This window comes from Eurosta solidaginis, chromosome 1 (assembly GCF_040869045.1).
Source record: "Eurosta solidaginis isolate ZX-2024a chromosome 1, ASM4086904v1, whole genome shotgun sequence".
Lineage (NCBI taxonomy): Eukaryota > Metazoa > Arthropoda > Insecta > Diptera > Tephritidae > Eurosta > Eurosta solidaginis.
In genome coordinates, this window is record NC_090319.1 from 143,649,347 (window position 1) to 143,675,236 (window position 25,890).

Here is a 25,890-nt window from a genome sequence, read left to right on the forward strand (position 1 = left end):
ACGCCACTAGCATCGAACGCCCAAGGATGGCATGAAAGGGCATTTGATTGCACATGTTTTTTTTTTTTTTGAAATTTCTTTTTGAATGAGTTTAATCACTAATTTGCCTCACCTTTTTTTGATTATTTATTATTGTTAATATTAACACGTGAATTTTCTTGCAATTTTGGTTATTAATTTTTGTCAATAGTTTTTTTGTAGCATATATTCAGTTACTTTGTTCACTTCATTTTTTTTTTTTACCTAGTTCGTAGCAATTTCACTTAAGTTCGCCTAATTAGGTTCATATTCAACTCATATACATTAGCACGTTAATCACCGATCTCGTTTTAAATTTTCTATTCTTTTTCGGTTTGTATTCTTTTCTAATTTTTTTTTTTTTTGGCCACTCACATTTTTTTCGCGTTTTTCTCTCGGGTTGTAATTTTGTTAGGTTTGCGTAATTCACCCACTCGCCGCCCGCTATCGCGAGTGAGCGATCGCGGTGACATTTAAAAACTCCATTGAACCTTTGCTCAGGCAGTAAAAGGTATTTTTTTTATGAGGAGGCAAAGACATATGTATGTAAATTTCCCTTCCTCACAGGTCCCCGCAGCTTGAAGGTGCCTACAATGCTGATGAGCTGAGATCAGGTGAGTGAGAAAATTGACAATACTATTGGTGTTCCATTTCTTTACATATATATCAATGATCGATATACCTAATGCCTTAGCCTAGTTCAGGGATATACTTTTACTTTTTGCTTAGCGTTTGAATTTTTGCCACATACATAAACTTGTTTTTTTTTTTTCTTGCAATTTTAAAGATATTAAAAGACATAGATAGATACGGCAACCATTAGGGTGTGCCTGTTCGCGTACATCAGATTATGCTTCTCGTTAACTTCTTTTTGATCAAATATATTTGTCTTATCTTTTTGGTATCAAATACTAAGTTAAGATAATATACGGGTTTTTGCTAGTATATCAGTTGTTAAAGCGATAGCTAACGTTGGATTTTTGATTAGCATATTGTTGTTTCGACTAATTTTCAAATTTTTTAATTTTTTTGATAATTCATATTTTTGGAATTCTTATATTAAGGAATTGTTAGAATTTAAGCTTTTTATAGATTTCCTTTTTTTGTGAAAATACCTGAGGAATCACTCTTAGTAGGAGATAGGTTTGAATTTAAGATTTATAAATAAAGATATGCTTATAACGATTTGGAATTTCACGAGTTGAGTTTTTTGTTGATAAATGCAATGGAGGGCTGATTGTAGGATCTTTGATGCGGGTGTTGCTCTGGGCTTAAGAGGGGACGTAGGGGTGATGACCTAATATACTGGTAGACAGACAGACTTGAGTCAGGTTTGGGGGCGACGTAAAATTAGAGGAGTCAGCACGGCGCCCATGGCTTCGCGTAGGATACGCGAAGAGGGTGGGTAGACTCCACCTGAATAGACAGGCCTCCGCCTTTTTTACCCCTTTTTTTATGAGTTCCCCTCCTTTCTCTCTCTGTTCCCCTTACGTCTATTGTATCTCTTTCAGCTGTCCCCTGTTCTTTTTAGCACTTGGCATGAACTCTACCTTTTTGTTAGTGTAGTTGTTGGTAAGGCTGATGCGCAAAACCCCACCCCGTCCGACGAGCTAGCAGGGGCTTGCCACCATTCCACACGCTACCTCTGTCTTACCACTGAAAGCCAGCTACGTAACAAGTGGGAGATCTCGCTGTCCTCAAAGAGGACAACTTATCTCCCAACGAATGGAGGTTAGGTCGAGTTGTCAACGTACACCCGGCGAAGATGACCGAGTACGCGTAGTCGACCTCAAAACCGAGAAGGATCAAGTCAGACGACCTTTGGTCAAACTGATCTTTCTCCCAACGGAAGACACGGATTTCGAGAAGGCGAAGAGCTCCACCTAACAATCCCTCCGTTCCTCCATATCCCTACTTTCAAAAAAAATCAAACCCAGCTCTCGTTCACCCGGAACGAGGCCAACCAACCACTCTAATGCAGATCGGTTATCTGCCACAGAAAACTAAGGAACTCGGCCCATTATATTTTTAAATTTTCAAAATTTCAAAACCCAGCTCTCGTTCAAACGGAACGCGGCCAACAACAACTAATGCAGATCCCGCATCTGCCTCAAAACACTGATTTTTTTTTTAATGTTTACAAAATCAAACCCAAATTCACCCTCTCACCCCGATCAGAACCCATCGCAGAACCCTTCCGCAGATATTCTATCTGCCACAGAACACATATGCACTCGGCTCAAAGCACGAGGCAACAAAATTTATTAACAATCATCCGATCTCCTAAATTGTGAATGGGTTGGAAAATCTGATAAGCATCCACTATGAGTAGATAAGCACAATGTAAGATTGCTATAAATTAGTTTTTTTTTTGCGCTAAAGTTCCTGTGCGTATTGTAGTGTTGCAAAATCATTATCTTAGAGTTTTGTTTGTGACTGCTCAAAATTTATTTCCTAGAGTTTTACGTTAAATTCGAAGCATTTTCAGAAATGCTTGTTGGGAAGTCAGACTCCCGCCTCAACCTAATGTCATAACCTGGTTTTACAAAAAGGGCGAAGAAGGCATGTTACTTACCTTCCGGTCGCAAAATTTCTCGTTTTATAATTTTCTCTGCTTTACTTCAACCACAGCTCTTTTAATCTCTCTATATCAATGAACACCCCGTAACTCTTTCTGAGGCCGAATTGTATCTAGCATCTGTGGTGTTTGGGGGAGAGACATGTATTGTATATTACACATATGAAATGCGTTTTTAACTCACCTGCTTATTAACGGTATCACACCTGTATCACACGATAGTGCACCCCTTTCCAGATAATCGTGAAGCCTGTATGCGTACTTGCTGCTGAACTCTACGGCTCGACCTCTACGCTAAGCAGCGCTTGAGCGTGTGGCTGCCAGCTCGTTTCTGTTTGTTTGTATTATTAAATAGACTTTGGCAACGAAGAGGGCAATTGCATAGTTGTAACCTTTCTTAGATACGTTGATCTGGACTTACTAAGCCAAAATATCCTCTTACATCATTCTCAATTCCGAAAAAGTTCGGCCACCCGTGCACCACCTCACAGACATCACATATACCACGATTTTTGTATTCGATGAGACTAATGTAAGGCTAATAAATTACAAGAAAATACTACCTTCAATATATACCCGTAACTTGTAATTAAATTCAGATGTTTTAAATATCCGCCAGAAACGTTTGTCAACAAACGGCACGGCCGGCAGAAGTGAGCAAAACTAAGGCATCCCTGTATTACGTAATGACGGCATACGCCATAGACGAAGTACCACTATGTTAAGTGAACATATCGCCATAAATACACGCTCACCTGACGATAGTTTATCCAAAAACTATAGTACCCCTTGGGTTATTTCTCACTAAACACGTTATAATATGTTCACTTCGCCTACGCATTTCGATTTCTAGTTGTTAGTTGTATTCAGCAACTCCAAATTTACAGCGGATACGTACAAGTTGGTCTACAAGATTTTTACGAGGTCTTCCTTCCTACTCTTAAACACAAATTTTGATTGTAACAGTCGATCATGACATGGAAAATGTGGGATTCAAGGGGTTGTGTAGCGCAACATATAGCTCCTCCAACCCAATTGTCAACCTCACCTTCGAGCGGCGAATCCCGTTTCACTAACAGACGAGGCTCTGGCGACCCCAAGCTCCTCATGGAACTTGGGGGTGGGGAGGGAGAGATGGCCTGAAGGTTCAATGTGGCCATATAAATCGTTCCCGAGATGGTCGGACCAGCACCTTAATGGTGCTGTGTTACCGGAGCGTATCGGATCTGTATCCGACAAAGGACCATCACATCGATAACACTCCCTAAAGCCTTCGGGGAGTAATCTAATCGCTACAACAACAACAACATGGAAAATGTGCAAGAGTTTCAGAAAGGTTAATATTTTCAGACTGGGTTTCATTCTGGTTATGGAAACTATGTTAAGAAACACCGCATGACCACGGTATCGCGACAAATCTAGATCGTCGGGAAAGTAGCAAAATTAAAATGTCTCAGGAAATTAGAGCAGTGGCTCCAGTCGAGAAAATATAGTATTAAACAAGAATTACTTGGTCAGACTGCGAAGAGGTCGCATAAAAATTATAAGTTTGTTTTTTAGTATCTTGTCTTAGTGCTTTGCACAACATCTTTCACATACAAACGTTTACAAGTTGCGGATTGAATATTTCTCTTAGGCTCAACTGTTCTAGTGGACCGCTCAATGCAAATGTTGTTGCTGTATTGAAGAGAGGCAAATATACTTCAACCTCTTGCTCATCATAGCCCAAGGCTTCCTCTTGAAGTTTTCGTAAAATGGGGTGTACGCCAATCGTCTGCAGATTAGGTGCCACTTGTGCCACCGAGATGCCTTTATTCGGTAAGACTGCTAGCATACACAAACGATTCTCATTACCATAGGGCAGTTGTAGTACATGTCCTTGTAAATCAGGCATGCTTGTATAATTGAATGGTGCCATTTGGAACATCATCTCTACTTCCCCAAGAGGCATGCCGTTCATATCGTAGAAGGTTTCTCTATTTGTATCGTTTCTATCGCTAGGAAACTGTCATTGACCCTTAAAGTATAATGTTGAAGTCAACAATAAGTTCGCATCTATTATGTAGTCTTTAAAAATAGCATTTGTTATTAAACCTTTCGCTTCTGTGCTTACTGCAGTATTGATGGCGTTCACAGTTGCTTTGGTGTTGTTAAAGTTTAAATGTTGCACCCACGCCGAGTGACAAGACGTCAGTGTGCTTTGCACTCATGACTAATTTGTTCATATGCTATAATAAATTGCCTGTAAATTCTCCACCTGCACAGTGGGTTTCTTGCATGGCAAAAATTGTTGCACTACATTGAATGCTTGTCGCAGTATGGGTCGCTCTTGACTTAGGTGCAACACAGTGCCTAGCCCATTCAACGCATTAGCTGCGGCAAGTTTTACAAAACGTTTTAAGCTAAATTTCTCTGCACCAGTCACTATACTTAAGAACTGTTTATTACTCGCTTGAAGTAACAAACTTGTATTTTTCAAGTTGGTACATATTTCACTGGATACTAGCGGTAGTAAAATGCACAAGATGGTGCATACAGAGAGCCTGCTTTATATAGCAGCATGTTAATGCTGTTTGACGATACTCAATGCTGTACCACATGTAATTATAATTGGCTGTCTCTTTACTTGTTAAACTTTTATATCCGGAAAGCAACTATTAATTTGGCTTATGCGCTTGACCTGTACAAAACATACAGAAACCGGACTGCAGGTTATATTTCTCCAACGTCCCCCATATCGTCTTGCAAGTAAACCTGCAAAGAAAGAAAAAAAATAATCCATCAATAAGCGCATCAATGGCCAACGGGCAACGCAAATGTGTGACAACTATCGGCGCGGCCGACGCCCTTTTGCGATGCCGGTGACCTAAAAAAAAAAAAAAAGAGAAACAAAAACTCGTTAAACCCGGTGTCCTGAATCTGCTCCATCTCCTGGATCTCCACCACCAGCCACCTGAAAATAAAAAGAATAGTAATTAATAATTTAAAATAAAAGAATATATCAAATGAACAAATATTAAAATTTCCTTACCATATTTCCTCCTCAATGATCACCAATATCGTACTCCAACGCGTAAAAATGACAAGAATGAAGCAACGGCGTTATCGTTACTTTAAAACCTTTTATTTTCGTTCAAAATTATTCATAAAAAAAGGGAAAAAAAACTGATGCAAATAGCGCAGAAAAATATTAGCGTGCTCAGTTACTTCTTTTATTTTATAAACAAATTATTTCTTGTTTTAAATTTGTTCACAAATTTTTCAAAATTGACGGGTTGGGTCAGTATCACCTCTTAATATTAGTTGGGTGCACTCGGCAATTAAACATGTTTACCAAATGATCACAGTATTTAGTTTCAATGTGAATAGATTGAGATGTTGTTAGATTATTTGGAGGTTGTGATAAAGTAGCAGAAAAGGAAAATGGGTCAAAAAGTTGGTAAATCTACCAATGCGGTAAAGTCCGCACACTGGACGTTGATATACTTATACCTCATGAACCAATAAACAGATCCCGCATTAAAAAATGAGAGAGCAAAAAATCATAGTTGGCTGGGAAATAAATTTTCTCAGCGTGACGTCACGCTTTTGACAATATGTACAATTGCTGCCGCAGTGTTCAGACTTTATTCCAATCGCAGTATTTTACTCCACTCTTCCCTCCCACTACATTTTTTATCTCAAAGGTTTATGTGGGTCGAGTTGAAAAATAAATAGTTTTACATTGCATACGTATGAAAAGCTAATTGTTTCCAAGTGACGATTAGATGAAATGACGCGAATTCATTGTTCGTGTCTTAAGACATGTTTGTTCACATTTTACTCACAGTTTTTGTACTTTTTTCGTACGGAATGAGAATAGAAGGAGTAAAATGTAAGCAAAAAATGTGTCCGGACGCGATCTGTAAATCCCGCCAACATTCAACATACAGCAATTCTTGAAATTGTATGTATATAATGAAGTACGCTGAGTCAGTGATGTAAGCTAACCCTTTTTTGCGATAACAGTCGCCAGTTGGGAGCACCAACTGTCTCCCCCAACTCAGTAAAGGTCTTCTCTTTCCTCTGTTTACAAACTGCCGGAGCGTATTCGTTCATCCGTATAACATGACATAGCTAGCGAAGCTTTCTGTTTTTATGCGCTCTTCTATCGTCATATCTGCGAAAAGCTTATAGAGCTCATCATTATACCTACTTCGATATTTGCCGTCGACATCACGGGTAGGACTATAAATCTTTCGGAGAAATTTTCTCTCGAATACTCCAAGATCCATCTCATCATCTCTCGACACTTTCCATAATTCCGAGCTATACATCAGGACAGGTACGATGAGTGACTTGTAGAGCGAGAATTTCGTTCGTTGAGAGAGAACTTTACTTTTCAACTGTTATTCTCCGTTTGATTTCTAGGCCGACATTGTGTTTGCTTTTAATGCTGCTTCACAGTTCACAGTCTCGAATTTATATCGGTCAACAGTGACGTGGCTACAAAGGCCCCGATGACTGCAAGTACTTCGTCTTGTCCACATTTACTGCAAGACCCACTTTTTTTGACTCTTCATCTTATATCAACTTTTCGCCTCAATATTTGAACAACCCGGCGGGTACCCCGTCATTACTTGGCACCTTGTGAAACTTTAGCCGTGATATTGCTATTCTTACTTCGCCGAATTTGGATGCCGGAACGTATTTTTCATCATTGGCAATCGGGGTATCGGGTTCGTCTTCCCCCATACTCTGTACGTCAGTTACCAGGTCGCCATTATCGTTCCTACAGGAATGTGCCCCGGGCTTTAAACCGTCTGTCAATAAGAGAGCATGAAATATGTGTGGTTAACCGAAAATAATAACAATATTTTTTCGCGATCAATATCCGGGGATATAGAGCCCACTTTTCTTCCAGAATGTGGTGTGCTTATGGGAGCATTAATTAGTCATCCTACACGTTTTAGGCCGACTCCATGTGCATCTGATAAGGCAGATAACTTTTTTGCATTTCATGGCAAAAACACAATCGAAGGGATTGCTAAGCCACCAAATCAATTTGATGTTAGTTGTTCGCCCGCTTTCAAAAAGGAAGAAAAAATATACTCCGAACAATTAATTTTTACTCCGGCGTAGTCGTTTACCCAGATAATAGTTTTAAATACTCCGAACACTGGTAGCGAAATACGAGAGAAATGTAATAAGTCGAAAAAGTTCAAAAGCGCTACGTCATCAAACTTTTTTTTCAAATTCGATTAGAAATACAACAATTCCGGAATGCTAGATCTTGGCTCATTTGTTTATGCTTATACCTACTTATGTACATATATTTGACAGATTTTTTTAGTGCTGCTCAAATGACGCAAGCTGGTTCCGAAAACCCGCAAGAGAAACAAAATCGGGATCGGCTTTTTGACCCATACTGACGCCTCGGGCAGTCCCAAAAAATACTTACGCACAAAAATAAAGGCAAAAACCTCATTTAAAAATAATTATGCTCTCATTTACAAAACAAAAAAAAAAAAAAACAAAACACAAACAAAAAAATTTTTTTCTGTTTTTGGGATTTTTTTTGCCATCGGTACTGCTTGTTTTTTTGGCTGGGGGCAGGACTTGTTGTTTTCAACAACAAACATCACAAACAGTCATGATTAAGTGATCGGTACAAAAACAATCTGAGTCCCGAAACTAAAGAGTCCCGACATGAAAAAATCCCGAAATGAGATAAAATCAACTCAGGACCTTCTTGGCTGCAAGAAGACAATTCCCACTGGCCAGCACAAGACACCGAATACAAAACGTCCGTTGAGGAGAAAAGGGCACAAACATATGCCATCAAACGTTCGGCCGGGGTGCGTCTGCTCCTGAGTCGGTGGGCGCACCGAGGTCGATCTCATTGGGAATATGGCGGGTTGGAATAAAATAAGAGAAGACGAGATTTCTCGTTATAATATATGTGATTTATTGGATAAAGATAAATATTATACAAGTTAACAATATTACCTTGTGAATAGTTGTATGAAGGGAGTTTCCCTGGGCTGGGCGAAGAGGCCGAAGTCTCCGTTCCAACGTATTACGCATCGTACCGCTCTCGGGGCGACTGCATTCTGTTCAACGAGGTGTGGCATCTTGTGGATGTACCGGGGCGAGTGGCCGTGAGGTTGGTTGGGTGAGGCTTGTTCTCGCGGTAGTTCTTGTTATCATATTGAGAGATTCTTCCTTCATGAACGTGTATTCTTGATATTAATCTACACCGTTCTATCTTCAAAAACGTGTATTACTTACTTACTCAATTGGCACTTAACCGTCTAAACGGTTATGGCCGTCCAACAAGGCGCTCCTTCGCTCCACCAACCGGCGCCAATTGGTCACACCAAGGGAGTTTAAAACGTTGTTCGCCTGGTCCTTCCAACAGAGTGGGGGCCGCCGTTTACCTCTGCTTCCATAGGCGAGTTCCAATAGAAATATTTTCTTAGCCGGAGCATCATCTTTCATTCGCATAATATGGTCTAGCCAGCGCAGCCGCTGCGTTTTAATTCGCTGGGCTATGTGGATGTCTGTGTATAGCTCGTACAGCTCATCATTAAATCTTCTTCGGTACTCGCCATCGCCAACGCGTAGAGGTCCATAAATGTTTCGAAGAACTTTTCTCTCGAACACTCTCAAAGCCGCTTCATCTGCTGTTGTCATGGTCCATGCTTCTGCCCCATATAGCAGAACGGGTACGATAAGTGACTTGTAGAGTATGATTTTCGTTCGCCGAGAGAGGACTTTACCTTTCAATTGCCTATCTAGTCCAAAGTAGCACTTATTGGCAAGATTGGTTCTTCGCCAGATTTCAGTGCTGATGTTGTTGCTAGTATTGATGCTGGTTTCCAAATAAACGAAGTCTTTTACTATTTCAAAATTATGGCTGACTTTGTAGTATCCCCCTTCTTGTGGACTGGGCAAAGAACACCTAGATTCCAATCGTCGGGCATGCACTCGTCTGCCCATATTTTGTGAAGAAGCTACTGCATGCGCTTTACCAACTCATCGCCGCCGTACTTGAATAGCTCCGCAGGCAAACCAGCGGCGCCCACGGCCTTGTTGTTTTTCAATCTGGTTATTGCTATTCTAACTTCGTCATAATCGGGTGGGGGGACATATATTCAATCATCATCGATTGCCGGATCGGGTTCGTCATCTCTGCGCGGTGAATCGCTGCCTCCATTTAGGAGAGCAGATAAGTGTTCCCTCCATAATCTAAGCACTCTATGGACATCAGTTACAAGGTCGCCGTTTTCATTACTACAGGAGTATGCTTGATACTAATCTGCTTTGTTCTTACATTTCACTTTCGAAATACAGCTTGCCCTGTAGTAATGGAATGAAAACAATGCCAGAGGTTAAACTTCACTTTCATTATACCTACAATGTTTAAATGGAGGGTTTGGACTTCTGGAAAAAATCCGATTTCTTCGGTAGCCACAATCGTTTTAATCGGTGGAAGCGCCTAGCGATTTGTTTTATATCCTACTTAAGTCAATCGGAAAAACCCTGCAAAAATCATTGGATCATGTGGTCCACTGGAGTACTTACCATTATACTCCACTGTAATGCAGCAATGGACCAACTCATGTTTCTACACGAACATATTGTAAGCCGATCATTGCTCGTTTTTAACGATTTTAATCACTACACGATGTTTATTGGGCTGTGGGTACTCCATAGATTACTCTGATGTTATGCGGAGGTGGAGTATATGGTCCAGTCATAGGACATCGCAATGTTAATTGGACCATATTTTTTGTATGAATTGTGATTAATTTTGGAGTACTCGGTTGATCCATAGCGAGTACTCCATACACGCATGCATGGAGTACTCGCGATTTTTGCAGGGTATTGCCATTTACCAAAGCTGGTTGCTGGTTGCTTTGTTATTGGCATATACCGTGGTGGATGCACCGTTATTGCTATTTACCATATGGTGGATGCCTTGTTGTTGGCATGGATCGTGTTGGATGCACTGTTATTGCCATTTACCATCAGCTGTTGGTTTTTGACTATACTACACAGGCATCGTTTCAGGTGCAAGTAAGAAAAGAGGTACAGGGGGGTTATATTATTGGAACCCTACGTTACAGTCCTCCTCCCACTTCGGGTGACGGAAAGCTGCTGTAGGGAAAGATGGATCTCCAAGCATGGCCTAGATATCATGCCGGTATGCATGCGGGCGACACACTATTAACTTTTTTTTTCTTTTCTCTTAACAATATACAAAGTCATTCCACTTATATCTAGCACAGTTAATGTGTACATATCTGGTTTAATTCATTTGTACAACGTAAAAATTACATTTCATTGTTCTTAAAACTAGCAGAGTATATTTCATACAATTTATTATAATACGTAACTTGTGATCAATATTCTTCTTCGTTGTTCCCATCTTCCTTGGGTTGTGATTTCATCAGGACCATAAGGTATTCGGTAAAATATGGCCCGAAAAAAATTGGTACCCTTTGAATTTTTTTTTTATAGCCGGGTAACGGGGGTAGAAGCGCTGCTTCAGCGGTCGGTAATGCCTACGGATGTTCAGCTGCGGTTATTGGGCCAACGGTTTTGCTCAATCGCTTCTGGTGGTGCTCCGAATTTTGACCATTGTTGACGTGTTCCCGGCTGGTCAATTCACATAGTGTGTCTAGTTCGGCTGATTTCCTGGTCAGGGCGGCTTCTACAGCTGGATTCGATTCGATTTTTTTAAGAATCGTTCCTTCGATTCGATTCTAGAAAAAAATCGATTTAATCGATTAAATCGAATCAAACAAAGTTTTTTTAAATTTTGCTTATTCTTTGTAATAATGTACTTTCTTACGTACTTAACCATTTTATACGATTTTTCCGACAAATAAAGCTGGACAGTTTCTCTCTCGTTCCTTTGCCTGCCGACAAAATTGGAAGCATCAAGGAATGCCACGTGGGTCTTCACTTGATCCTTTCATCGGAGTGAGATAATTAGTATAGTCTTTACCGAAATGTCATACTTTTTGCGCTTTTTTGAATCTTTTATTTCAAAATGTAGGGAAACCAACCTGGGGAACATTAACAAATACACTTTCTTCTTTAATACTTAATTTTAAAATATGTATAATGTTCTCGCTTCGCTTACGCCATTAGAATCGATCTATGTTCAGGGTCATATAAAAAGGAAGTATTTATTACATACGTAAGGTAACATGTTCTCAGTATACGTTTGCAGCTTTTTAACCAGGGATGCACCTTAACGTTAAGCTAATCGTTTATCAAAAAATTTCCACCGTTTCCGTTGAAACACTTCGAAATATTATCGATAAAGAAATTATCAAGATAAATTGTATCTCGTTTTTAACCGAAACGAAAAACTTTCGTTAACGTTAAAAACGTTAACAAAAACGTGATACTTTATGTTTGAATTGTGCTGGCAATGCTATATCCATGGTGAAGCCGTAAGGTGGTAACAGCGAGCGGACAAACACACACAAACTCCATGTAGTTTGTTTGTGTAATTCGATGGTGGTAATGTCAAAAATACTCTGAGAAATGTTCGTACTTTCAAAATTCATGAGAAAAGTTGCAATCAGCTTGGCTAATGCTTTCACCTTTAATGACTCCGCCATCAATCAGCTTTGCCAGCATAGTTTGAAAATAATAATCAACTTAAACGATTTGATTTCGTTTTGATATGGCAGAAAACGAAACGAAATCATTTCGTTAATTTGACGTTCTTAACGTTAATAAACGAATCGAAATGACTTTGTTTCGTTTATTAACGTTAATTATCGTAACGAAATGATATCGGTTCGTTGGTTAAGCATGCCTGTTTTTAACCAATGAGGTATACGGAACTTTCAGTTGACAACATACGGCAATTTGTGTCATAGTTTGCGTAGTTTCAGTTAAAAACTTTATGGAAGTATTTTCTTAGCTTACTGAAAATAAAAAGGAATAAGGAATTTAATTGACGAAATTTCATAAAAATTTCCACCTCTGTTTTCATGTTTGCTGCTGTCTATGTCATAAAAAGTATTTATTTTATATATTTGTTAAAAGTGTATTTCTTAATGTTACTCGTTAAGGCAAAACGTACCGAGGATCCAAGCATTGTGTAAAAGATTTGAATCCGTTATCTTCGACAATCCTAAGGGTTGCATATCTGTGGCAATCATTCTAATCAAAGCACAATCCAGTTGTTTTTTTCGCTCATCTACAGACTGAAACTTCCTTATGTTGTTGTTATTAGATTCAAAAAAGGATTCTATAAGAGCTGTTGATGAAGACATTTCCATCAACGTTGGATGTGACTGCTTCAAGTGATTTAACAAATTGGTTGTATTTCCACCTGTTTTGCATTTTTTTTTTCGTACTATTTGCATTTCGCAGAATGGCCCTGCACTTAACTAAAATACTTCCAGACAACAGATCTGCGAAACTTTGGATTACTTATAAGATTTAATTCCCCTTCAGTCACTTCCAATTGGCTTACTAGAATCTAAAACTGTGGTGTTAATTTCGTACTGAACACAATATCGTATCACAAAATAGACAAACACATGTTCAATATATAGCTTACCAGAAATGCGAAGAAATTTATTCATCTTCCTCCTTTCTCTGGAAGACACGAACACAATAACGCTAAATTTATAAAAACAAAAATTACAGAATATGTATTTCCCCAAGCATCCGTAATGTAGATAGTTGCCTAAAGAATCGAACGATTTAAAAACAAAAAAGTCAGGGCTACATTTCTAAAAAAAAGATCGATTAAATCGATTAAGTATCGAATCGAAATCCAGCTCTAGCGGCTTCTAACGGCTGGCCAACAAGCGTGAAGGTGGATACAGAATAAATCGATGCTGGGCAATTAATTAAGCTTAACTTCAAGCTGACTTGCAAAACAAGAGTTAGTTCCTGATAAGCAATGATAGTTAAAAGCAGGGATGCACCTTAACGTTAAGCTAATCGTGTATCAAAAAATTTCCACCGTTTCTCTTAAAACTCTTCGAAATATTATCGATAAAGAAATTATCAAGATAAATTTATATCTCGTTTTTAACCGAAACGAAAAGCTTTCGTTAACGTTAAAAACGTTAACAAAAACGTGATACTTTATATTCGAATTGTGCTGGCAATGCTATAGCCATGGTGAAGCCGTAAGGTGGTAACAGCGAGCGGACATACACACACAAACTCCATGTAATTTGTTTGTGTAATTCGTTGGTGGTAATGTCAAAAATACTCTGGGAAATGTTCGTACTGTCAAAATTCATGAGAAAAGTTGCAATCAGCTTGGCTAATGCTTTCACCTTTAATGACTCCGCCATCAATCAGCTTTGAAATTAGTAATCAACATAAACGATTAGATTTAGTTTTGATAGGGCAGAAAACGAAACAAAATCATTTCGTTAATTTGACGTTCTTAACGTTAATAAACGAAACGAAATGACTTTGTTTCGTTTATTAACGTTAATTATCGTAACGAAATGATATCGGTTCGTTGGTTAAGCATGCCTGGTTAAAAGTCGCTCCGGGTATTAAGAAGTGAAGTGTGCTTTTGCTTTTTTCTGCTGTGTGATGCACTGGTTATTATGATGATTGCTTGTAATTTGGCAATTTATTTGATTGACTTTTAGTAATAAAAAAATTTAAATGCGCTATCGTGCATATAAAAACATGAAAACAATTACTGCAGTGTATGACGATGATAAATACAATAAAATTTTAAACTTGCACATTCACACAAACATAGATAATGTAAAGTGTAGCTAGTTGTCCTTTACCGCGGAATTGGCCGGACTATAAAAGCAAACCTTAATATTTAATTTATCGACCTTCCATAAATATAATTAAAACTTTAATCGAACTTTAATAAAAAGTGCAGTGCAACAACAAGCAATAGCTGAGAAATTGCAAAATATATATACGTTCATGTGTAGCATAAGCACCAAGTTATGGAAGCATAAATGTCCAGTAAAAACTGTGAATAGAGATCGTGCATTTGAAGCTGCCACAAGGGCTGACATCCAACCGTCTTTAAACAGCTAATCAAAACGTCGATTTGCGATAAGAGTCTCCTTGAGTTTAACACGAAACTTATTGGTGTTTCATCAACCCATCTGGGAGGGAAAGGATAACCAGCCTTTCTATGGATACTGGCAGACATGCGATATGACCAAAACATCGGACTTTAAATACCTATAATATCCCCGAAGAGGTATCATTTATGTTGATTTGATAGATTGTCTTAGGACCGTAGGCGAGTTTTTCTTGCTGGGAAAACCTCTCCCCGTTTTTATAAATTTTTTATTTTTTTGACTATTATTTTTCCACCCTGTTATGCTTCACATATCGGGTTTCATAACCTTCTTATAACTAAATAACAAAAAAAAAAAAACAAATTTGTAATGGGAATTATATTTCAAATGTGCAATAGCCTTGCTAATATATCCATTCTTGTTAATATATACATAAATATAATTATTGTCTAAGGCTCCATTACTGATACTTAGCATAGACTTGGCTTGGCTTGCGAACTGTCACTTACAGTTCTGTTAAATAAACATTGCATGTTACTGATTACTTAAAACTTAACTTGACTTAGAAGTCTGTTGAATTTTGATTTTCTATGTAAGTTCTAAGTGACGTTTACATTTTGAGATGCCATTTGTTTGTTTCCATTTCATTTTGACATTTTGTCATACAAATTGACATTTATTTAAAAATAAATTTCAACGCTGATTATTATGCCAGATTTTATGCGCCAAGTGGAGTATAATCGTGGCTAAGTTGCCAAGTTTACGCCAAGTCAAGTCAAGTCTATGCTAAGTATCAGTAATGGGGGCTTCAGTGCAATTCTGTTAAGGCGTAGCTATTAGTAATTATGTACTAACAATTGAAAGTTTGATTAGTTCCATTGAGCAGAATTTTATTTGCTATAGCATTCCGTTATGGTGATTTCAATGATTGGCTTTAGGTTTCTTGCACCTAAATTTGTATATATTAAAAGACAATTAATTGAGTTACGCCATATTGCATAAATAATAATGTGATAAATTATTTCAAATTTTATATGTAAATTCGTATGTAAAAATTATATCAAATTCTTGGCTATTCGTGAGATAGAGTTTCATGCGCATTAAAGCGCTTCATCATACATCTCTAATTATCAGTGTGTGTGCAAAACAATTGATGTGCATATACATGTATGTATGTGATGTACACAGGTATAACTTGGGTCTACCAATTTAGCTATCGAACCCCTGGTTCGAATTGATTATGATTCTTCAACTACACGCATGTTTGATTAAAGCATAAACCTATCGCGTTTGCAACCTCGTCGTCGCTGGTACCAACGTCGCATCGATGGTGTAGCCGAGTAAGAATGTAAGTAAGTCCGTTCACATTCTATTTTACATATGTATGCACATGTTTTATGTCAATTTTTTATTGTAAATTCAAGAGGATATTATTTTCAATAGCCTCTTAATCTAAAATTTTCAATCCTTGGGTTTTAACCACGATCTCCAAGATATTACCTTTACATTGATTTGCCCATTTGATCGCATATGTATGTCGATTTAAAAATCGCACTGTTGAAACAATTTGCACACCCAAGTTAGCTAAATGTGTATTGAGGAAAACACTACAAGGATAATTATGGTAGTAAGCTTAACATACTTCGTCCACATATTTAGCGATACTCACATCAATCCAATGTACACCTACGTTCTAATTACATTCTAGTATAAATAAAAAAATAAATGTAAGGCGCGATAACCTCCGAAGAGATCTAAGGCCGAGCTTCTCTTCCAATTTGCGTCGTGCTCCTCTTGATTCTTCCCTACAAATTGGCCGGACGGGACCTACATGTTTTATGCCGACTCCGAACGGCATCTGCAAGGCAGATGAGTTTTCACTGAGAGCTTTTCATGGCAGAAATACAATCGGAGCGCTTGCCAGACACTGCCGAGGGGCGACCCCGCTTAGAAAAATTTTCTTCTAATTGAAAAATCTTATTTCTAAAATTTTGATGTTGCTTTGCCCGGGAGTTGAACCCAGGGCATACGGTGTGATAGGCGGAGCACGCTACCATCACACCACGGTGGCCGCCATACATACATTCTAGTATGCCAACTACAATTATGTTGAATTTCTGTTTGTTAATACGTATACCTTTTGGGTTATTTAAACTAATAGGCTATCTGTTTTGAACATGATGAGAAAGCTGATTGAATCCAAAGTATTTCGTTTAAATAGATAACTATTAAATGCTAGTAATAAGGAAGCAGGGAAATTTTGTTAAAGATTTTCTTATGAATAAAATGAGAAATTGTGAATTGCTAAAGAAGGAATTCTAGGGTTTTATTGCCCATTGAAGAAATATAAGAATATTGGTGGCTGAGATGAAGTAAGTATTAAGAGGGTTAAGCGACTAACATAAATTTTTTTTGGTTAACAGGTCGGGTAGGTAGAGACATGGGGAAATTTTCCAGCTTTTCTTCCCCATAAACGACGATTGGTGAAACGTTCCTCGTTCTTCTTTCCTGCCTTGTTCATTTTCCTAGTCACTCGGTTTTTTTTTTGTTTGTTTTGCATTGTCAATTTGCTGGCGCAATTCCGCGTGGAATACCCCTTTGTTACCGTAGGCATATATTTAAATATTTTCTGTGCGACTTCGTTGCGTGAGGCTGAAGCACCCCCACCCCCAATTTCCCTGAGCTAAGCTGAAGCATAGCTAGATATGCCACCTCGCTTCCGTCCAATCGCACCTTTCTAAATTTTCCTTATTTGAGCAGCGTCGTGAGGAGAATTTCGTTACATTCTCCCGCAGAAAGTCCATTCCCAAGATCATCCGCTCTGCCAGGTTGGGATGACTGGACATCATTGTGTTAGTGGTTCGTCCTTGGTATACAATCCTCGTTGGGTAGGAGTTCGAGCTATAGACACACGTCTGGTCTGCCCGTTGTATGCTTCGCTGGTTGCGAAGGTGGTTCCGTACTGACTATTCGACGTATGATAGAGTGGCGCCAATGTCCACTAGTGCGCACACGCTCATGCCCTCGATGATTACTGGTATGTAGAAACGGCCATCTTCTTGCATTTCGGCGGTGGGCTCGCTGGCTGGTGGTTCCATTGGCTTCCGTGACCGCACCAATGATGCTTGCTCTCATACAGTTTGACGGCGGTGTGTTATAATCGGTGGATTGGTTGGTCGAGGGGCATGGGCAGTCCCTGGAGAGGATGGTGTATTATCCACACCTGGATCAGAACATTCTCCAGCGTCGCCTGCATTGGAAGCGTCGGTGTCCGCGTTCCTTGCAGCGCCAGCAGCACTCCTTTCTATTATACTCCGTTTGAAGGTGATACAGGCTGTGAATCGCCAGTCTGCCCTGTTTCGCTTCCTCGCTTTTTAGCAGCGTTATTTCCAGGAGCTCGTCGATCGTCCTAAACACGCTATGCTTAAAGAAGAGGTGGTATTCAACACGTAGGCCATCGTAGACTCGAGGTAGTATTCTATGCACATTGTCGGGGGATGGCGGATCAGAGTTTCCAATGCGGGGACGTAGTCCTTGGATTTTTCTCAGCTTTTTTGCCTGCGTTTTCGGATGGCCTCTTCTAAATGTCGAAGACGACGCTCAGGCAGGAAAATATTCTGCACTTCCGTTCGAAAATCACTCCACTGGTTGATTTGTTGTTTACGGATGCGGTACCATTGGAGTGCTTTGCCTCGTAGAAGTTCTGGCAGCGTTGGGAGGAGGCGGTCAACGGGGAAGCGGTAACATTCAGCGAGCTCCTCTATCCTCTCAAGAAATTCGGCAGCGGCTCCTCTCCCGAAAAATGTAAATCCCAGTGGCGGACGGTATTAGTTATCTCACAGACGCTCATTTCGTCTCGTTTTGCGCGCGTTCTCTCTCATGCGCATGCGAGGGAGGACTTTGTACCTGGATTGTGGGTATTGACTTGGTCGGTGCTGTTTGAGTGATATCCATAATGGTTACTGTCGGTGTTGGTAGTTTAGATGGTGTACCTTCGTCCTCTTTTATTTCCTTCTCCAACTTTTCAGTAGATATTCGCTTCATTTCCTCATGCGTTTTGCTTGCACGTACGTGCTCAGTGCGCGGTGCAGATCGGCTACGGGTTGGCCCTCCACGTGAATCCTATGCTCCTTGCACTCCTCTATCAGCCACTCCCTTTTCAGTAAGTATATCCAATTGAGTTAGGCGGTATTTAGCGTCGTACATTCGGGAGCCGCTGTGTTGTTGTGTCTGGTGGGGTGTTCGTCGAACCCGCCCGGTAGTATTGGTGGTTATTGTAATTGTTTTTCCACTGTCTTCTGCGGAGGAAGGGCTCTGCTCCGGCGCCATTTATGATGTGGGTTTTGTTTAAGGCTGGAGTAACGCTCAGTCAATCCAGAGTCGAGTAAAAGTCCCACAAACCCCCACTGAAGAAAACCACAATATTTATATGTTACGACCACAAGAACACACGGCTGGAGGTGTTAGAGGGGCAGCAGCATTCCGTTCCAAGATGGTATGGAAGGGAGGAAAGCGGCGGCTACCGGTCGTCGTAGCAAATGGGGGATCGGTAGGGCGGTTGAACGGTGATAAGGTAACGGACGGATTAGTACGGCGGTATGGAAGTACTGGCGGGATCAGCACGGCGGCTGAGCGGCGGTGTAGTAGCGGACGGATTGGTACGGCGCACAGTGTTTCGTGTAGAACCAGCTAGCTGGACAAAAACAAAGTTCTTATTCCAAGAAAAGTGTAATGAGAAATGAAAGAAAACAAACAAAATAACGGGATTTTTGCTTTTTTTGATATTTTTGCTCATATATATTGAGTAATTGAAGTAAGAAGGCAGGAGTGGCCGTAAAATGCATTGATTAATTTGCAAAATTCTTGTTGAATATTAAGATTCATATTTCTTTTAACTGAACACTTTTATATAATTTTTTTGATGGATTCTAAGCTCGAAGGTAAATAAATTTTTTAATAGTAATTCTTTCGCAATTAGAGTATTTGCAATATATTTAACATTCCGTTATTAAGAAGAAAAGGTATTTTTATACTCAGTTGAGCAGAGCTCACAGAGTATATTAAGTTTGATTGGATAACGGTTGGTTGTACAGGTATAAAGGCATCGAGATAGATATAGACTTCCATATATCAAAATCATCAGGATCGAAAAAAAATTTGATTGAACCATGTCCGTCCGTCCGTCCGTCCGTCCGTTAACACGATAACTTGAGTAAATTTTGAGTATCTTTATGAAATTTCGTATGTAGGTTCCTGAGCGCTCATCTCAGATCGCTATTTAAAATGAACGATATCGTACTATAACCAAGCCCACTTTTTCGATATCGAAAATTTCGAAACCCGAAAAAGTGCAATAATTCATTACCAAAGACAGATAAAGCGATGAAATTTGGTAGGCGAGTTGAACTTATGACGCAGAATAGAAAATTAGTAAAATTTTGGACAATGGGCGTGGCACCGCCCACTTTTAAAAGAAGGTAATTTAAAACTTTTGCAAGCTGTAATTTGGCAGTCGTTGAAGATCTCATGATGAAATTTGGCAGGAACGTTACTCCTATTCCTATATGTACGCTTAATAAAAATTTGCAAAATCGGAGAAGGATCACGCCCACTTTAAAAAAAAATGTTTAAAGTAAAATTTTAACAAAAAATTTAATATCTTTACAGTATATAAGTAAATTATGTCAACATTCAACTCCAGTAATGATATGGTGGAACAAAATACAAAAATAAAAGAAAATTTCAAAACGCGCGTGGCTCCGCCCTTTTTCATTTAATTTGTCTAGGATACTTTTAATGCCATAAGTCGAACAAAAATTTACCAATCCTTTTGAAATTTGGTAGGGGCATAGATTTTATGACGTTAACTGTTTTCTGTGAAAATGGGCGAAATCGGTTGAAGCCACGCCCAGTTTTTATACACAGTCGTCCGTCTATCCTTCCGCATGGCCGTTAACACGATAACTAGAGCAAAAATCGACATATCTTTACTGAACTTAGTTCACGTACTTATCTGAACGCACTTTATCTTGGTATAAAAAATTAACGAAATCCGACTATGACCACGCCAACTTTTTCGATATCGAAAATTACGAAAAATTAAAAAAATTCCATAATTCTATACCAAATACGAAAAAAGGGATGAAACATGGTAATTGGATTGGTTTATTGACGCGAAATATAACTTTAGAAAATACTTTGTAAAATGGTTGTGACACCTACCATATTAAGTAGAAGAAAATGAAAAAGTTCTACAGGGCGAAATAAAAAGCCCTTGAAATCTTGGTTGGTATTACATATATAAATAAATTAGCGGTATCCAACAGATGATGGTCTGGGTCACCCTGGTACACATTTTGGTCGATATCTGGAAAACGCCTTCACATATACAACTACCACCACTCCCTTTTAAAACTCTCATTAATACCTTTAATTTGATACCAGTATCGTACAAACACATTCTAGAGTCACCCCTGGTCCACCTTTATGGCGATATCTCGAAAAGGCGTCCACCTATAGAACTAAGCCACACGCCCTTTTGAAATAATCATTAAACCTTTCAATTGATACCCATATCGTACAAACATATTCTAGAGTCACCCCTGGTCCACCTTTATGGCGATATCTCGAAAAGGCGACCACCTATAGAACAAAGGCCCACTCCCTTTTAAAAATACTCATTAACACCTTTCATTTGATACCCATATCGTACAAACAAAGTCTAGAGTCACCCCTGGTCCACCTTTATTGCGATACCTCGAAAAGGTGTCCACCTATACAACTACCACCACTCCCTTTTAAAACCCTCATTTATAATTTTAATTTGATACCCATATCGTACAAACAAATTCTAGGGTCACTCCTGGTCCGCCTTTTTTGCGATATCTCGAAACGGCGTCCACCTATGGAACTAAGGATCACTCCTTTTAAAATACTCATTAGCACCTTTTTTTGATACCCATATTGTACAAACAAATTCTAAGGTCACCCCTGGTCCACCTTTATGGAGATATCTCGAAACGGCGTCCACCTATGGAATTAAGGATTACTCCCTTTTAAAATACTCATTAACACCTTTCGTTTGATACCCATATTGTTCAAACGCATTCTATAGTCACCCCTGATCCACCTCTATGGCGATATCTCGAAAAGGCGACCACCACTCCCTTTTAAAACCCTCATTTATACCATTAATTTGATACCCATATCGTACAAACAAATTCTAGAGTCAACCCTGATCCACCTTTATGGCGATATCCCTAAATGGCGTCCATCTATAGAACTATGGCCCACTCCCTCATAAAATACTCTTTAATGCCTTTCATTTGATACACATGTCATACAAACACATTCCAGGGATTCCCTCCTACATGGTTATTTTCCCTTATGTTGTCACCATAGATCTCAACTGAGTACGTAATGTTCGGTTACACCCGAACTTAACCTTCCTTACTTGTTTCTCTATATTTTTAATTTTAGGGACAAGAAAGTTACATACATCCGCGGACATCCGGGCTAAATTTTACATATGTTATAGTCGCAAGTATTCTCTAATAGTCGGAAAGAAAAAACCATTGCGAATTCTTTGCACATCTATTTTTAATTTTTTATAATCAGTTGAGCAGAGCTCACAGAGTATATTAACTTTGATTGGATAACGGTTGGTTGTACAGGTATAAAGGAATCGAGATAGATATAGACTTCCATATATCAAAATCATCAGTATCGAAAAAAAATTCGATTGAGCCATGTCCGTCCGTCCGTCTGTCCGTTAACACGATAACTTGAGTAAATTTTGAAGTATCTTGATGAAATTTGGTATGTAGGTTCTTGGGCACTCATCTCAGATCGCTATTTAAAATAAACGATATCGGACAATAACCACGCCCACTTTTTCGATATCGAAAAATTCGAAAAATCGAAAAAGTGCGATAATTCATTACCAAATACGGATTAAGCGATGAAACTTGGTAGGTGAGTTGAACTTATGACGCAGAATAGAAAATTAGTAAAATTTTGGACAATGGGCGTGGCACCGCCCACTTTTAAAAGAAGGTAATTGAGAAGTTTTGCAAGCTGTAATTTGGCATTCGTTGAAGATATCATGATGAAATTTGGCAGGAACGTTACCTTTATTACTATATGTCTGCTTAATAAAAATTAGCAAAATCGGAGAACGACCACGCCCACTTTTTAAAAAAAAATTTTTAAATTCAAATTTTAAAAGAAAAGTTAATATCTTTACAGTATATAAGTAAATTATGTCAACATTCAACTCCAGTAATGATATGTTGCAACAAAATACAAAAATAAAAGAAAATTTCAAAATGGGCGTGGCTCTGCCCTTTTTCATTTAATTTGTCTAGGATACTTTTAAGTCGAACAAAAATTTACCAATCCTTGTGAAATTTGGTAGAGGCTTAGATTCTAGGACGATAACTGTTTTCTGTGAAAAAGGGCGAAATCGGTTGAAGCCACGCCCAGTTTTTATACACAGTCGACCGTCTGTCCTTCCGCTCGGCCGTTAACACGATAACTTGAGCAAAAATAGATATATCTTTACTAAACTCAGTTCACGTACTTACCTGAGCTCACTTTGTATTGGTGTAAAAAATGGCCGAAATCCGACTATGACCACGCCCACTTTTTCGATATCGAAAATTACGAAAAATGAAACAAATGCCATAATTATATACCAAATACGAAAAAAGGGATGAAACATGGTAATTGTATTGGTCTATTGAGGCAAAATATAACTTTAGAAAAAACTTGGTAAAATGGGTGGGACACCTACCATATTAAGTAGAAGAAAATGAAAAAGTTTTGCAGGGCGAAATCAAAAGCCCTTGGAATCTTGGAAGGAATAATGTACGTGGTATTAAATATATAAATAAATTAGCGGTACCCGACAGATGATGTTCTGGATCACCCTGGTCCACATTTTGGTCGATATATCGAAAACGCCTACACATATACAACTAAGGGCCACTCCCTTTTAAAACCCTCATTAATACCTTTAATTTGATACCCATATCGTACAAACACATTCTAGAGTCACCCCTGGTCCACGTTTATGGCGATATCTCGAAAAGGCGTCCACATATAGAACTAAGGCCCACTTCTTTTTAAAATACTCATTAACACCTTTCATTTGATACCCATATCGTACAAAAAAATTCTAGAGTCACCCCTGGCCCACCTTTATGGCGATATTTCGAAGAGGCATCCACCTATAGAACTAAGGCCCACTCCCTTTTAAAATACTCATTAACACCTTTAATTTGATACCCATATCGTACAAACACATTCTAGAGTCACCCCTGGTCCACCTTTATGGCGATATCTCGAAAAGGCGTCCACCTATAGAACTAAGCCCACGCCCTCTTAAAATACTCATTAACACCTTTCATTTGATACTCATATCCTACAAACAAATTCTAGAGTCACCCCTGGTCCATCTTTATGGCGATATCTCGAAAAGGCTCGGGCTGAGCGGAAGAAGGCGCTGTCATGGCGCGGGTTACCCTTCACCTGGCCTGGCAGACAGGAGTGGTGTCTTCGGACTTTCTCCCTCCGTCCCCCACCTAGGTGTTGAGTGGCACGACGTCGAAAGACTAAGCAAGCTTATCTGGTGCCGCAGTTGCTTCCATCCCGCTGCTGCTATGATGCCAGTTGGACGTCCGCTATCCTACTGCCATTCAGCTGCTGTGCTTATCCTGCCGCCGCTTATATCCCGCTGCTGCAGCGACGCCCGTTGGGCGTCCACTATCCTACCGCCTTTTAGCCGCCGTGCTGATCCCGCCGCTGCTACGACGACCGTGGGCCGTCCGTTATCCTAGCGCCGTTCCGCCGCCGTGCTGAACCCGCCGCTGCTACGACGCCCGTTGTCCATCCGCTATCCCACCGCCGTGATGATCCCGCCGCCGCTTCCATCACGCTGCTGCTGCGACGCCCGTTGGCCGTCCGCTATCCTACCGCCGTTAAGCCGCCGTGCTGATCCCGGTACCGCTTCCATACCGCAGTACCAATCCCTCCGCTACTACATCGCTGCTCAGCCACTGTGTTGATCCCGCCACTACTTCCATACCGCCGTACTAATCCGTCCGTTACCGTTCAACGGCCCTACCGATCCCCCTCTGCTACGACGACCGGTAGCCGCCGCTCTCCTCCATCCCATACCATATTTGAACGAAAAGCTGCTGCAGTAGGGGTTTCTGGGACCTTTACTCGCCTCTGGATTGACTGAGCGTTACCCCAGCCTTAGACAAATCCCACCTCATACTAGGTAAAACGGGACTTAATTATCTAACCTTCGCTATCCCCGAAAATGAAAAGAAAAATAGCCAGGGTGGTTCCGCTACCAAAGCCTGGGAAACCAGCTTACATACGAGATTCTTATCGTCCGATATCTCTCCCATCGCCAGAAGCCAAGATTCTTGAAGCCATTCTGCTTCCCTATTTCTCTGCAAATTTGCGTCTTGCCAATCATCAGCATGGCTTTCGATATAGCACTACCACCGCGATAAACGCCACTAGGTTAGGTTGGGTGGTAGCTTCCCTGATAGGGGAAGCTCACTTGGACAACATGAAGGTCCGTTGTGATACCACATATAATAAACTAAAATAACGGTGACGTAGATATAACTACTTAGAGAACCGTTGGGTAGCAACGATAAAGTTCCGAATGATCCCGATCTCAACCTTGCATAGCTCCTCGGGAGATCCAAGTGAGTCGCGACCGAAATACTTTCGCCTAGTTCTGACAAAAGCTGGGCAATCAAGCATAAAGTGATTTGGTGATTCCACCTCATCATCCTCCATACAGCTGCAGCCGGATGGAGTTTCCAATATATTGAGACATATCTCATGGATACCCATGGGACAGTGCCCTGTCAAAACCCCAATGACCATTGATAGGTGAGCCTTAGTGAACCCAATTATTTCAGCAGATCTCCTGCCATCCACTTTCGGCCAGAAAGGTCTTGCTACCCTGCAAGACGTAGTGTCCGCCCAACGTTTGCTGAGCTGACTCAAGGCCCAGCTATGGAAGAGCAATCCACAGGTGGCTAGCGGAATCCCGAAATCCCTACAGACATGTTCATCCCGTTCAGTTGTTCCGATTCGGGCTAAGAGATCCGCTTGACAGATACCCGGAATATCACTATGGCCCGGGACCCAGATAATCTTAATTGTAAAATAATTCGATGCAATCGCAAGTGAGGTCAGGCACTCCCAGACCACCCTCGATCGCACTGTAGT

General features: G+C 39.9%; 1 protein-coding gene and 1 pseudogene across 1 annotated transcript in view; both read right to left on the reverse strand.

The window, feature by feature from the left end:
- LOC137237997 (probable cytochrome P450 313a4) overlaps positions 1-25,890 on the reverse strand; it is a 355,606-nt gene that overhangs the window by 204,621 nt on the left and 125,095 nt on the right. The gene's annotated exons all lie outside the window — the stretch shown is intronic.
- The window catches only part of LOC137238651 (serine protease inhibitor 77Ba-like), a 37,738-nt pseudogene continuing 15,843 nt past the window's right edge, over positions 3,996-25,890 (reverse strand).